The sequence below is a fragment of the Macaca nemestrina genome, chromosome 11, assembly GCF_043159975.1.
Source record: "Macaca nemestrina isolate mMacNem1 chromosome 11, mMacNem.hap1, whole genome shotgun sequence".
Classification (NCBI taxonomy): domain Eukaryota; kingdom Metazoa; phylum Chordata; class Mammalia; order Primates; family Cercopithecidae; genus Macaca; species Macaca nemestrina.
The window spans coordinates 74,701,469-74,717,604 of NC_092135.1; the positions used below are offsets into that span (position 1 = coordinate 74,701,469).

General features: G+C 39.8%; 1 long non-coding RNA gene across 4 annotated transcripts in view; it reads right to left on the reverse strand.

The window, feature by feature from the left end:
* LOC139357157 (uncharacterized) overlaps positions 1-15,104 on the reverse strand; it is an 89,695-nt gene extending 74,591 nt beyond the window's left edge. For 3 of the 4 annotated variants that reach the window (XR_011609886.1, XR_011609889.1, XR_011609887.1), the window contains exon 1: positions 14,495-15,104. This is a non-coding gene — a long non-coding RNA (uncharacterized lncRNA). The remainder of the gene's footprint in view (positions 1-14,494) is intronic. The other variant, XR_011609888.1, reaches the window with a different exon arrangement.
* Positions 15,105-16,136: the final 1,032 nt, after the last annotated feature.

Genomic DNA, 16,136 nt, shown 5'->3' on the forward strand with positions numbered 1-16,136 from the left:
CCAAATTTAAAAAAAAAAAGGAAAAAACAGAGGTCCTTTCCTATCACTCTTCTTCCAGCTTAAATTGTGTGTATGTATTAATATATATGTGTATGGGTATATTTATGTGTTTGTATCTATAGAGAGAATATGTGTGTGTGTGATGTAATTATTACTCTTATTGCTGGTGACGGAATAGAGGTTAAACAAACAAAAACAGCAAACACACATATACAGCGCGCTCGTCCCTTCCTGCAGGTGAGGAGAGTTGCAACACTATATTTGGGATCCTTCTTGCTTCTATTGTTCTGCATTCTCTTTGATCTGAAATAGTAACATAGAAACTTTCTTTCACAGGGACAAAGATATCCTTTTTAGCCACGTGTTTAATTCTTCAATGTCAATATTTGCAGAAAACATAAGCACAGCATGATATTGCCTTGGAGTTGTTGATTAATCCCATTCGGAAGCTTCGGTAAGTTTTTTTTTTATCTTCAGCTCATCATTAGTCTGGTAATGGTGTGTGTGCCTCTTTCAGTGAGTGTATTATTGTATTGCCCCAAAGCCTAATAAGGACGACAGTGAGACTTTATTGTGGATTAAGTTTACAGACTTCCTCATTCCCATCCAGTTCCATGGGAGGAATGACTTAACTCAGCTTCCATGGGAAACAGAGACCAGCCATAGATGCCTGAGAGGAGTAATGATGGCACTGATTTAATCTCCAACCTAGAGATATGCCAGGGATGTTTGTCACCTGTTTAAGGAGCTAAAATGTCACCATGGAGTCTACAGTTCTTTGATAACCATTTCATCTACAAAACAAAGGAGGCGTGTGAACACATGAAATGAAAAATAAGAGACACTGTGAGCTAGGGGAGCCCTGAATGCCCTGCGGGAGTCTCTACGTCTTGGGGCACTGAGGTCCTTTCCCAGGGCTGGGCACCAGGACTCTCTCATTGTGCTCACCCTTTTCCCTGCCTCACTCTGGCTTTTGGATGAGAGGAAATAGAATTGAGAAAATATCAGAAAAGTTTCTCCATAAGAGAAAGGCAAACCATTTTCAGTCTCCTAACCACTCTTCTTCATTTCTTGAGGTTTAAACCATCTTTAATCACAAAGCCATGAGGCCATTGGTTTTCCCACCCATTCACTACAATGTGGGATCAAACATTTTCTTTTTTGTGTCTGTTTATATGATAACTTATGTAGCCTGCAGACTTTCAGAGCGATACAGTATTGGTTTCCTTCAAATATTAGAGCTTTACTCTATTTTATTTTCATTTCCCAAAATATAAAGTCGGAGTCCCTTAGCTTGGGATCACTAAGTACCAAGAAATCAGCTGAGTTAAAGTGGCTCACAGAACTTGGGACAATTATAGCTTCTTGCAAAGCCAAAAAGTACTTCTGAGCCAAGGTCATTCAGTAAATCTCAGCTAAATAAAAATGTCATTAAGTTTTGTAAAGCCTTTTTGCTGGGCAAGAAGTAAAAAATAACTTACAAACCATTTGAAAAACCCTAAAGGTCAGTCAGACTTCTCTGAGCAAAGGCTTCATCAGGCTTCTGCCTCTTACTGAAAGTCAAAGCATCAAATATCCATCGATTCTTGAGCCCTCTTTATTCTCCACCCAGAGCTGAGCCCAATGCCTCACAGTCTGCCTGTTTCCAATTCCTCTGTGCCAGCATATCTGTTAATGTCCCAAGCGGCTTCCTTTACAGCCGCGTGATCATCTGTGTATTATTAACTAATCGCAAATTAAAGTCATTACTTGGTGCTTAATTTTATGTAACATTTCTTTGTAATGTGTACAAAAGAAATTTGTTTTTAACAGGAGTTTTGTAAATAGCATGTGCCATGATTAATTAGAGAATGAGTCTGCTGATTTGAAATTCAGTGCAACCATTTTCTTTAGAAATAATTTCTTAAATAACATTTCAAGGTGTGTGAGTCTTCAAAAGAAAAAGCAAGCATCTTGCATGGATTGTCCTAATGCTCCATCTTAGATATTGTTTAGACTTTACCTGCTAGAGAACTCGCTTTTATTTTTCTCAAATCTATAGGCACTGTAAGGAACAGCAACATTCAAAGGGCTATTATAAATCCTTTTTGGAACAAGGCAGAGTATAAATGAACAAACTAACAAACAAACGGGCAAATCCTCAAATACTTGGAGGTCAGTTATATGTCAGTATAGTTTGCTGTCCTCCAACTACTGTGCTTTTTCTCTTCCTCTTACACCCCAAGTGCATTCCTGCCTCTAGGCCTTCGCACTTGTTCCTTCTGCCTGGTCATCAATCCCCCTGGGTCTTCATGTGGCCTGAACTTTAGTCAGGGACTTTTCTGATCATTGTAGCTAAGGAAGTTCCCTGCCCCAGCCCCTATCAATCACATCACTGTGTTTAATGTTTTATTTACTGAACAAATCACTCTGTGATATTACCTGGCTTTGCGGTTGTTTCTTTCCTCTGTCTCCTCCTATGAAATGTAAGATCCTCAAGAGCAAAAACTTGTCTGCCTTGTCCTCCCTGTATCTCTAACACCAAGAACAATGTCTGGCACATTAGTGGGTGCTTAATTAATCTCTGCAAAATCAATGAATGGATTGCATTGCTTTCACAAGCCAATAATTAACCATGCCCCTAATGGAGAGAAAGCATAATCGGCTTTCCAAGTTTTCTTGAGGGAACAGAAAGAGAAATTCAGTATTTGTTGCCTAGCCGTGAGATACCTTGCAATGGATTGAAGAATTAAAACATGAACAAATTAGATGATGGGAAAAGCAGGAAGTAAATGTTGTAACTAATTGCTTAGTTTGTGCGAACACCAGGCGCCCCCTGAGAAGTGAAGCCTTCAGTCACTTGGCACCTCCTGCCTTTAGGAGCCCAGCAACCAGTTGAACTGTTCCTATTAAAATGACTTGGCCAAGCCATTGTCTTTGCTGATAATAAATTAAAAGATCTGAATAATCTTTCAACTTTCATGTACTTAAAACCGGATTCTTAGGGTTGATATGGTGTTTCTGAGCAAGAATTAGATGCGGGTGCAGGTGTGATATCACAAAGAGTTTCTGACCAAGAGAATAAAAATTAAGAGGTATAAATTTACATGTTATATCATACTACATTTTAGTTTTGTCTTCAAAATAGACCAAAGTCTTCCTTTCTCCCCAGAGTCTCATGCCTTTTAAAGCTCTTCTGTAATTCTTCTTTTACATTAAGTCTAAATTGAATGGATGGGACCTTGCCTGGCAATATTAATAAGATTTTAGCCTGGGTCCAGTGGCTCATGCCTATAATCCCAGCACTTTGGGAGGTGGAGGCAGGGCATCTCTTGAGGTCAGGAGTTCGAGACCAGCCTGAGCAATATAGCAAAACCCCACCTCTACTAAAAATTTTAAAATTGGCCAGGTGTGGTGACCCATGCCTGTGGTCTTGGCTACTCCGGAGGCTGAGGCAGGAAGATTGCATGAGCCCAGAAGTTTGAGGTTACAGCGAACTATGATCACACCACTCATCTGCAGCCTAGGTGACCCAGCGAGACTCTCTCAAACAACAACAATGACAACAACAAATGATTATTTTGCCCATTGTGAGTAGAGTCTGGAAAATGTTTATTTTCTTTTTCTGTGTACTTAATGTGAACAAAAATTTAGGTGGCTCAGTGTGCAATGAGTTACAATTGCCACATGTTCAGATTCCATCTCTGCCATTTACTAACTGTATAAACTTGGGCAACATACTAAAATGTCTCTGAATCTGTTTTTCTCATCTGCAAAATGGGCTTAAGATAACTCACATGGATCAAATGTCAAGCATTTGTTTTCATGTAATCACAAGTGGCAGTTCTTTTACTTTTTACTTTTGGATTTTCAAGTGTAATCTAGAGAGTCATCTCCAATCCTGGTTATAGATTAATTCACCCAGGGCTTTTTCCCTCCAATATTTTAGATGTTTTACCTTTTACACATAAATTTCTCATCCACTTAGAATTTTTCCTGTTATTGGCCAGGCGCAGTGGCTCACACCTGTAATCCCAGCACTTTGGGAGGCTGAGGCGGGTGGATCACAATGTCAGGAGATCGAGACCATCCTGGCTAACACAGTGAAACCCCATCTCTACTAAAAAAAAATACAAAAAAATTAGCTGGGCGTGGTGGTGGGTACCTGTAGTCCCAGCTACTTGGGAGGCTAAGGCAGGAGAATGGCATGAACCCGGGAGGCGGAGCTTGCAGTGAGCCAAGATCGCACCACTGCACTCCAGCCTGAACGAAAGAGCAAGACTCCGTCTCAAAAAAAGAAAAAAAAAAAATTGTCCTGTTATGTAGTACATATGTAGTAAAAAGGAGTGGCTTCAATTTTATCTCTTTGCACACAGCTACCCAGCTACCCTAACACCATTTATTAAAAGTTCCATCCTTTACTTACTAATAAGAGATACCACTTTTATCATATATTATTCATATGCAACTAGGTATGCCTTTGAATTTTCTATTTTTTCCATTCTTATGCTTATTCATTAACACCAAACTATTTCAATTTTAGAGGTTGTGTTTTATTACAATACCATTGCTCTTCTTTTGAGGCATTTTCTAGCTATTCTTGCATGTTTATTCTTCCAAACAAACTATATAATCAATTTATCTAGCTCTAGGAAAAATGTGATGAGATTTTCACAGGGATTACATTAAATATTTAAATAAGCATAGAAATACCTAAGATATTTGATACTTTCTGTGTGACTATCATTTACCTTTCCAATTGTTTAAATCTAATTTTGTACCTTTATGAGTGTTTAATAATTTTCCTAATACTGATTTTGAACATTTCTTGTTAAGTTTACACTGAGGTATTTTGTTTTTAGCTATCAGATACACGGTCTTCTATTCCATTATATCTTCTAACTGATTTTGTTTGCATCTACTGATTCAGGAATCATGTTGTTATAGTAGTACTGGTATTAGTATTCTGAAACTGTCGTGTATGTAGTGTGGGGTAAAGCAAGAATATGCATATGTTGATGTCATTGAGAACTGGAATTTTCAGCTTGGGTGAGAGTAGATACAACTGTAAGATCAATGAGGTAAAAATGCTGTAGTCCTGAAAATAAATGTGAGTAGCAATACTAATTCATAATGTGTTTTATGGTTTAAAAGCATACATTTTTGAGTTCTTTCCACTGGAAAGGCCTAGAAACAATGGCCAACCTACTACTACTAGAAATGAGCACCTCCAGAACCCTGATTGCATCTCTAAAAACTATTTTCCATCAACAGGAACCCACCTCTTAGAAATATGGCTGATTCGCCAACAGACACATGAAAAAGTGCTCATCATCACTCACCATCAGAGAAATGCAAATCAAAACCACAATGAGATACCATCTCACACCAGTTAGAATGGCAATCATTAAAAAAATCAGGAAACAACAGGTGCTGGAGAGGATGTGGAGAAATAGGAACACTTTTACACTGTTGGTGGGACTGTAAACTAGTTCAACCATTGTGGAAAACAGTGTAGCAATTCCTCAAGGATCTAGAATTAGAAATACCATTTGACCCAGCCATCCCATTACTGGGGATATACCCAAAGGATTATAAGTCATGCTGCTATAAAGACACATGCACATGTATGTTTATTGCGGCACTGTTCACAATAGCAAAGACTTGGAACCAACCCAAATGTCCATCAATGATAGACTGGATTAAGAAAATGTGGCACATATATACCATGGAATACTATGCAGCCATAAAAAAGGATGAGTTCATGTCCTTTGTAGGGACATGGATGCAGCTGGAAACCATCATTCTCAGCAAACTGTCACAAGAACAGAAAACCAAATACCGCATGTTCTCACTCATATGTGGGAATTGAACAATCACTTGGACACAGGAAGGGGAACATCACACACTGGGTCCTATTGTGGGGAGGGGCAGGGGAAGGATAGCATTAGGAGATATACCTAATGTAAATGACGAGTTGATGGGTACAGCACACGAACATGGCACATGTAAACATATGTAACAAACCTGCACGTTGTGCACATGTACCCTAGAACTTAAAGTATAAAAAAAAAAAAATATGGCTGATTCAAGATCTGAGACAGGAAGTTTATTAAATGAGCCTGGAATATATTGTCATGCCAGGTATCAAGGATGCTATGAAAAAGTAGTATGATTCTGTCCAAAGAGGATCCAACTGGCCAAAGATGGGATAATTTGAGCTCTTCAGTGGAATGATAAATGAAATGAATTCAATGGAAACATATCAAGTATATATAAATGTAAGTTCAGAATGATATCAAAAATCTAAATTCATTAGTCATCTTTAAAGAACGCTACAGGATTGTGTTAAAAAAAACTGGCCTCAAAGTAATCAAATAATCAAGGGTAAGTTTCTCTTTATAGAATTTTTCCAGCTAATAAATAAATGAGGATGGAAAGAATTGAGATATCAGCATGTTGCAACCTTCTAATGAATTAATGGCTCTGGACAGTGTTCACTAATGGCTGCTAAACACTAGAGAGAGACACTTAGACATTATGTACCTCCTAACAGAAGTGCAGAACACTATATGTGCATTATTCTTGACAAAAAATAATAATTGAACTTGAATCTGGTCAAGCTTCTAAATCCAACTACCAGTTTACAGCTTACAATGACATAGGAACATGTTAAACATCACAGGGATGCCATCAGCAAACCAAACTCTGGGAAATTCCAAGACAGCCAATTTCTTCAACAATAACTTAAACAAGTTGCAAAGGCGAGGTAGGAGATATGGTTGAGAAACTTATAATTTTTTTTGGCATGCAAACATTCATTTGACTTTATTTTAAAGGCAGAGCAGAATCACATTCACTTTCTTAATACTATCACTATAAACAGGCTGTATTTTGGAGCTCTAAATTCACTTTGGAAATTTTTGAACAGTTGACTACTAGCAGCCCAGCAAGCTTTTTTCTTCCCTTCCAGGCTCTCCTGCACTTTAGTAGGGAGGAGGTAGTGTGTTGGTGACAACTGATGCTAAATAAATAGTGCGTGGTTTTGCTTGCCAAACCCTTTCCACCTCCTCTACAAGCAACAGGGAGACTTGGCTTATTCTTTATCTAAAGTATCTGAGTCAACAAGGAGGTTATCAGACACAGAGAATAGAGGGAAGCTTCTGTTGTAGATAATTGTAAACATTAAGAATGGAAGAACTTGGAGCTTAAGTGTTCAGTCCTTCTTTTGCTGACCAGAGAGAGGTATGCTAGCAAGAGAACTCAGGTGCTTGGTCCACTGAAGCACCAGTGTAATATATTCAATTCCTTTGATTAAAAAGTTCTGGAAAAGCCATCTCTGGGTGGAGAAGGGAAGTGAGTTGATTACAATGATGGTACTATAAAAGGCAAATCAAAGCAGCAAACAGCAGGCAATGCCCCTTTCCTCTTGAACTCCAACAATCAGTCCACACAGACCAAGCAAAGTCAGGTGGGAGAGTGGGGGAGGATAACTGGGGTAGAAAAAGGAGAAGGCCTTTGTCCAGACCTGTGGACCACTTCAGATATTGTTGTTTCCCAGCACTAGTCAAGGTGGTTATGGGGGATTCAAGGTTTAAGACTCCATTTTTCTGGCCAGTGCAGTAAAATGGCATAAACAGCTGATCCTTTAGAGGTATACCATGCAGATGTCATGTTCTTTTCCAATTGCACCTTCCATGGTTTAGAGGTATAGATAGCTTCCCCAATGATGCTCAGCCACTTCCTAAAAGCAAGAAGCCTTTCTTGGAAGACAGGAACAGTTAGATTATCTTTAGCTTGTCCAATGTTGAGACCACAATTGCCTCTTAAACTTGCAGTCTGAAGCAGTTCCAAAACCATTTCAGATTCACTTGCAAAGTCAGTCATTGCCATGTTGCAACCATTGACCCAGAATTTCTTGTCAATGGTGGTACATGTCTCTCACTTGTGGTCTTGCGATCTCCCCAGCTTAAGTTTCTCTTGACAGTTGTAGTATTGTCCATGGTGACAGGAGCTTTTCTGACCCCATCGGTCATTTACTACCACCTCTTCCTTGATAGAGCTATCATTGTAGAGCCAAGTTCAAATAAGTATCAGGGCATGCTCACTTTATTAGACCAAATCATATCAGAAATCATATCAGACTTGTGCCTGTTAACAAGATCATATAGCCATGGCATTGTTTTTTTCACCACCAAAATGCTGTGTTTTGAAGCCATTTTTTAAATCAAGTAGCTAAAGTGAATGGAACCATTCTAATAAGTGATAGAGTTCACAGTGTATGTTCCTCTTCCAGACAGTTTTTTCTAACTCACCAACTGGTAGGACCCCCATGTCCTTAGAATTTAAGTTCTAAGACATGACACTCAGCCAGTTTGTGATGCTTTGTATCAGGACTACATACTTGGCCTCCAAATCCTGGAAGAGATTGGCCCACTTGTCCATTCAGCTGGAAGAAGCCTACTGTGAACTGCTGCCCAAAGTCTGCATGGCTGAAGCCAGGCAGGTAGTGGTGATACATGAAGTGCTGGTAGTGGATCTGTCTTCACCCTTCCAGAGCCACCAGCACCAAGAACACTCCCCAGTGCACAAATACTCTGAAACTGGTCTCATCAAATCAGTGTGGCAGCAGCCAGGAGTCCAGCCTCGGCCAGTCCAGAGTGTACCTGCCTGGAGCCCCAAGCACCCACATGGCAGCTCCACGCACCAGCAGCAGCAGTGGCAGCAGCGCGGGGGCCACTGCCAGCAACCTCATCTAGTGAGCCCTGGAAGCCTGCAAATTAACAGAGACTTTTACTCAATTAATCCTAATGAATAAACCTTGTTTGGATCTCAGTCAAGCAAACATACTTATGTTTGTCATGCTTTAAGGAAAGCAGTATGTTGTTCGTGGAAGCAGATGGAATCTGTTGTGGAAAGCGGAAAGAAAAGAAGTTGGGGAGGGGGAGGGTGAAGGTTCAGGCCAAATGAGCTGGTGGTGGTACTTTTCACAACCTGTGTGGTGGTACTCATTACAACCTCATTTATTATCCATTGTCTTCAATTTGCTCCTTGGGGAAATAGTTTGGTCTAAATAAAAGCTCAGAATAAGGATCTAGAAAAAGATTAGCTATATTAAGCCATGCACTCCAATTCAACTAGAGATAAAACAAGAAAGGCGGCATATCTCCAAATTCAATTCTCCTAGCTTCAGTTATGTTTTATGGAGAACTTATGTCATTCACAAAAGAGATGTAGTTTCCCCAGGGGAGACAGCAGGTGTACATTTTCTCTCAAGGTTATTTAATTGCTGTCAGGAAGACATATGATTAACAAAGCCAAATGCTGGAAATATGAAGTACAGACAATTTTAAAGTTGTTTATATAGTTGATTACAGTATATCATACAATGTGTTTATTTGCCATAAACCTGCCTATCACAAACTGTTTCCACACCTGTGTATCTTCACTAAACTGCCTATTGCTTAGCTGTTTGTGAATTCCCAGCTATGTGGATGGCCAGCAGCTGGACAGGGGGCAGCTTCCACTGGTGGCCTGTCTGAGCCACCTCCAATGTACAAGCTTCACACCAGGGCTTTGCACTCTCCAATCTAGGGTTGAGACCTGCTGGCCCATTGCGTCCCCTGCTTTGATGACAGCCCTATGGAAGGAAATCAGTACGGAAATGAAGGGCCTTTGGGGTTCCTTGCTGTCCTTTATGACATCCCACTGAATGTGAGGCCCACCATCTGTCATCTGTGGGATACCGTTCAGAGATAAGTAAGGAGTTGAGAGCAGGCATTTAGAACTGTCAGAGCCACTTGGCAGCATGCATTTGTGTATGAATCTTAAAATTTTGAAAAGGGACTTGAGTTTTATATGTATTGGTTTTTTATTTCACTTTAAGTTATGTTTATTACATTTTGCCAAATATCAGTCTGTGACTGATTAGAAGTAAAAAAACCAGAATTGATCCTTCACTACAGATAGTTTGAGATGCACTGGTATAGAGTGATGGCCCCAAAGCACGCTGCATCCCAGGGCTTTACCCTGACATTCGACAGTTCCAAGCGGACAGCAGATGGGAAGAATGTGATCCACAAGGATGGCTTTTGAAAGCATCTCTCAAAGGTGGGGAGCAAACACTCAATCTACTGCACATGTGTTAGGTTCATTCCAGGGCAAGGCAGACCTAACAAAACCAGCCCAGTTGACCCCTAGTCATGGCATAACTCTTAGGCCTTTCAATACTAGCAGCAGTAGTAGTAGTAATAGTAGAAGATGAAGATACAGCTAAGACTTATATAGGACTTATCTGTGGTCCAGGTTCTGTCCTAAATGCTTTGCCTTGGCAGCGTGCGTTTCTGAGAAGGGGCAGAAAGTCGCTCTCTTTACACAGAGTCTAAGAAAGCTTATGTAGACTTACTATAAGCTACAAAATAGCAAATGGTCTTCCTTTCTCTTTGAAGTGATATATATTCGAGCCTACACATGTACAGAGAAGTATAGCATCCAAATCTGTTCACAATGATTCCTTGTATAGCCATGAAAATTTGCTAATGACTGGGTATTTTAAAACATCAGGCCAAATATGCTAGCTATATTACATATGCCAGATATACTAGAGACAGTAATTAAAGAAATTTAATACCCAGGAAAGAAGAGTTTGTGTACAGATACCGGTCATGGAGCATATCTGGAAAATTAGTACAGAAACAGCATTCAATTTTAGAAAATATAGAGATACTTTGACCAACGTTTTGATTCTCTGTTGCTGCACTTGGAAATTCTCAGGCATGAAACAGAGACAAAAAATATATAAGAATCAAAGATAACAGAACAAAACTTACATTACTGCATAAAGACATTATCCAAGACCAAGTCATTTGTCATTTATCTACTAGTTGACTCACTCCAAAAAGATAGACTGAGAAGCATTTCAGATATTTCTGTGTTCCTTCCTGCATCATTAGGGTTTTTTAAAATGTTTGAGTTTTCTAAAGTCTATATTTAACAGTATATTAGAGAGTCTATTCACCCTATTCCTCTAAGAATGAGCCTTCTTAGACTGTGTAAAGAGAGCTGCTTTCTGCCTTCTCCAATAATCTCTGCAATAGCCAGAGCTACCCCAACTATTGTTGGCAGCCAGATTCCCTGCCTGGCTTTGAGGTGGTCAAAAAATAGTTAATCACACGTTGATTTTCAGTGTATGGTTGTAGGGAGGATTAAGGAGTTCACCCTGGGGAAACATAAATGGTGGTAGCGATGGGGACTAGTTCCTTACCTCACGTTTCCATGGCCTCTGTCCGTCGTCAGGTTGTGTGGACAAGCTGGTGCTTGACTCTGCACGCACAGTGGATAGTTTCAAGTCCAGTTGAGTAGGGAGGGAGATGTTTCCCCTTCCAGCCAATTGGCTAAAATTTCTTCTTCTTCTCACAAATTTAAGCCTAGCAGTAAAATGGTAATGCTAAATCCCAATCAATTAGTATTCACTGGAAGCCCATAACATTCCAGAGCCATGATTCTTGCCCTTGGGAATTTTACCCTAATGAACTATGAATCATAGGAGAGCCTTCTCCACATTAACTCTGTGTACCCTTCCAGATGAAGTCATGGTTGTAGCCTACCCTAAAGGTAGAGAATCCAAAGGAAAAGAAGGCCAATGCTGCCCAAGACTCAAGGTGTGCTAGTGAAATGCCAAGAAGAAAAAGACATTTACTATTTAGTGGGGATATTTCCAGGAGAGAAATTTCCAGCTTGTACGAATAGCATAGGAGGTCACCAGCCTCAGGCAGATGGTAGCTATGAGGCCACACCAATCCTTCTGTCCTCATATTGACAGAAAGAGGCCTCCACTCTGGAGCTCTGGTGGAGGCCTGGCCACATTTGGGAGCCTGAGCTGGAGACAGAGCCACATCCTGTGCTTAGTTTGAGCCCTGGTCTTTGATTTTGGCTGGCAGAGCCTGAAACCCTTGATGATGCAGGGATGAGCACATTTCCTGAGCTTGGAGTGGTCAGTGCAGGCAAGTAGTTCGCACTTAATGCCCTTTGGGATCTTGGGCTTGACCTCCTTGGACTTCACAAGGGCCCTGATAGCCTCAGTTGATTCACTCGTGGCCTTGCCATCACTGACCTGCATCTTCTTCCGGCCCTTCTTGTGCTTCTTGGCAAAGTGCATGTTCCTCAGGAACTTGGGCCCACCCTTTTAAGGGATTTACATCTTTGACATAGGGGTTTCTTGATGCCATTTCTGTTCCATTTTCAGGACTAGTTGTGTGTAGTGTGGTTCTTGGACTTGGCCCTATTTACACAGTAGCCCAAGGCTCCCAAAGCAACTAGTAGCAGTAGAGAAAGAGTCCACCCTGTTTCTTTGTGCTATTTCTTGTGTCTCTGTTATAATAAGAAATAAAGTAACTTATAAAATACCTTCAAAAATTGTTATTGTATCCCCCCAACAAGGTGATAAGATAGATACTAATATCTCCATTTTACTGACAAGGAAACTAAAACGCAGGAAGAATACATCCCTTCTTGAGGTCATGCAGAATTATGGCCTTAATTGAAGTCCTTTTCCTTCAACCCCAGTGCTTTTTGCCATTATAGCTGCCTTTACAGTCTTTCACTGGATTTTTTTTCCTTTGGGTATTTCACAGTCATCTCAAATTGAATTTATCCAAAACAAAATGCCTAATTTCTTCAAACTGTGTCCTTCTCCTGTTTTCTATATAAGAAATCTGCAAGTCATTTTTGATACCTTGTCTCTCTCACTTTCCCATATCCAATCCATCACCACGTTATGACGATTATACCTCCAAAACACCCCTCTTGCTACTTCTATCTGGTTTAAGCACTCCAGATAGTTGTTAAATAAGTGTCGAGGTAGAATATGTGTAATTAAGAAGGATACCAGGAAGACAAAGTAGCTGGGAAGTGAGCTAGATTTCCTCTTAAAGATTTTGAAAGGTCTCTTCAAAAAAAAAAAAGAAAAAATGTTAAGCTCATGGGCCATCATATTTGCTTTACTATATCGTGTAGTATTAGTACATGTAGTCATAGTAATATCTTAAATTTTCATTTTAACTTCCCTAGGTGCAACTGAAATTCTTTCTGGAACAAAGCAGTTAAAATTAAATCCATTGTGGTTTAATAATAAAGTAAATGAATGCCTTAGATCAATTATCTAGTTTTCTTCTCACAACTAAACCCTTTAGCATAGGCCAACAGATGTTATTATAATTTATAGATTGAAAACTGAGGTTCAGAGAGGCAAAGTGACTTGCCCAAGGTCACACAGCGAAACTAGACACCAGAATACTCATGCCAGCAAGAGTGTTTTTTCCTAGTAAGCTCTGCTAACTTCTTTAACACATCCTCTCCTCATATTTTAGTGCCGAGACAACACCAAAATAGAGACTAGAAAATGTGGCACATATTCACCATGGAATACTATGCAGCCATAAAAAAGGATGAGTTCATGTCCTTTGCAGGGACCTGAAGCTAGAAACCATCATTCTCAGCAAACTAACACAAGAACAGAAAACCAAACACTGCATGTTCTCACTCATAAATGGGAGTTGAACAATAACACATGGACACAGGGAGGGGAACATCACACTGGGGCCTGTCAGGGGGTTGGGGGCTAGGGGAGGGATAGCATTAGGAGAAATACCTAATGTAGATGATGGGTTGATGGGTGCAGCAAACCACCATGGCACGTGTATACCTATGTAACAAGCCTGCACATTCTGCACATGTACCCCAGAACTTAAAGTATAATTTAAAAAATAGAGAATAATATAGGAAATTCACTGATTTAGCAGAAATCTGTGGCACATACACTGGCTCAGAGAACATAGTTGTTGTTGTTCCTCCTCCCCCTCCTCATCTTCTAGAGACTGTGTGCACACTCCAACAAATGAAAACAAAGACCTTAATAAGAAACTTTCCGTATTGGTAATATGACAATTCTGAGTAGGAAAGAAAAAAAAAAAAAAAACCGTAATGGCACATTTCTATGATACTCTTTAGCACACTGATTCTTTCTGCCCTGGATACAAATCGTGCAATAAGTGACTATCAGTCTTGCTGAACCTTCACTCAAAATATCTTCTGAAAAACGGTCTTTTCTTATGGTCCGTCTTGTAGTTAGAAACTATGTCTTCTAAAGAAATTCAAGAAGCAAGTCAAAGCAATATTTTAATTTACTGTTTGCAAGGATTGGGTTGGGTCACTCCAAAATATAATCTTTTTTTTTTTTTTTTTTTTTTGTCAGCTCTATAGCCTAGGCAAAGTGTTTCTTTTCTCTCCAAGTACATGTCATTGAAAAATTTACCACGAGATTCCTAAAACCTGGGTCTTATGCTAAAGTGCACTCCTAGCAGTGCAGACAAAGGTAATGATTTAGAAAATCTCTCAGTGATGTGGATGAGAATGAGTGTTAGAGCAATTCCTGGGCAGCAGAAAAAGACTCCAGTACTTACATAATCCCAGTGTGCACACATGGCTTCTGCTACAATTCTTTTTTGTTAAAACTTACCTGGCTTTGCACAAGACCTCAAATGCGGTGAATTCTAGATAACACCTAATATTTATTCATGCCATTGTCAAGAGCATCTTTGCAGTTCTTGCCAAGGTCTGTCGTTGAATGTGTTTATCCAGCTGCATGGCAAAAACATAATACACAGTCATCATTTTACTCAGTCACCTACTCAATATTTTCTTCTATGATTAAATTAACTCATAAATATTACACTTTTAATGCGAGAAAGCCATGGTTCATACAGCCAGTTGAATAGTTGTTTGTCCATTATCTAATGTTGCTGGGCACTCAGTCATTTCATTATGGAGTTTGAAATAATGAAAATCATTGCATTTACTTAACATGCACAATAAACAGACCAGGATCCCTCCAAGAGCTCCTTTATTATGCAGTGCAAGGCCACAGAGGAAATTTTGTAAGCAGCACAAAGAACTGTGGGGGCTGTGTTGGAAATGATTTTGGTGTATACAAGCAAATCTGCTCTAATTGTCTAAAGCCAAGGACAGAAATGCTGGCTCGATTTGCAGCTGGCACAATTTCTGGCTCAAGCAAGTAGAGTTGCAAATAAACACACACATTTTGATTTTGCTTATACCTGATTCACTACCAGATTGTGCCCAGAACCCCTCTAGGCTATTTCCACGTACTATGGCATTTTTGAGACCTCTTCCTCTAAATATCCAAACCCAGTCTGGTTTTTTAAAGCAACCTACAGCAGGTCTTACACATTAATCTCCATAGTGTAAAGATTGAAGCTTGAGGACAAGAATCTGCCTTTGCCCTCCAATGCCAGCCCTAGTGACAATAGCATCATATGCATCCACATGGATACCCAGCCCTAGAGACAAGAGACACATTCCGTAGGATCATTATGAAATCACCTCCTGAATGGAGTCTTTATAGCTGGCACTGCAGGGCAGTTATCTTTTCTCGAATTATATCCAAATTTTGCTCAATCATTCTGGGAATAGCCTTGGTTAGCAATTGCTCATAATGTCAATGCTTTTGAAAACTTTTTACTGTCATTTTATTGTTTTTATTTCAAAAATAAAACTTAAAGGAGCTTGAAAAGTAGATTTTTAGATGATCACACAAAGGCCTGATTTCAGTAGTTTCAGTTCTGTGCATTTTACTTTATGTGCACCCACTGAAATTAGCCAAAATTAATCCATATCTGAACAAAGACTATGGATACAAATGAGCCCTAACTTCTGAGACTACTCAGTGCAGTGCACTAGCTGAAGCGTTTGGAATGCATTGGCCCTGGGAGGCGAGGAAGTTATAGCAAACAACATATGGGCTCTAAAATCTGGAACTATCCAAGACAGAACAAGAGAGCTATTTTCACTTTCCTTGTTCCATTTTTTTCCTCCAGAAGATGAATGATTTCTAACCACATTTTACTCTCATCTTTAGAGCTGGATCCTGAAAGAACCAGGTTGGTTTAAAATGGCTGGTGGGTTTGCAGGCCTGTCTGATGATTACCTCATGCATTTGTGTCATCTGCTTTCCTTGTTGTGTGAAAACACGGTGAGGAAATGTGTAAGTCCACTGAATTGTTCCCGACTCTTTTATTCACCTTTCAGCATGCTAGTTCCTTCCCTTGGCATTGGTATCATTATGCATTTGTCAAAGATAA